Raw genomic sequence first — 207 nt, forward strand, 5'->3', positions numbered from 1 at the left:
CTGTAACGAACTATTAAAAAAAAGATTTCTAACCAAAATAAGAGTCATGTCAGTGCCGTTATTGCTTATAAATTATGACCGAACCACAAAACATCATCAGTGGTCATAACGGCTGTCAATCTTTTTGGCGATTCCGCCCCCGAGTCCCACCCTTTTCACTCGGCTTCTGAGCCACACTAGTTGGAGTAGCAGTGGAGTGTGTGTGTG

Source organism: Argentina silus, assembly GCF_951799395.1.
Source record: "Argentina silus genome assembly, chromosome: 20".
NCBI lineage: Eukaryota > Metazoa > Chordata > Actinopteri > Argentiniformes > Argentinidae > Argentina > Argentina silus.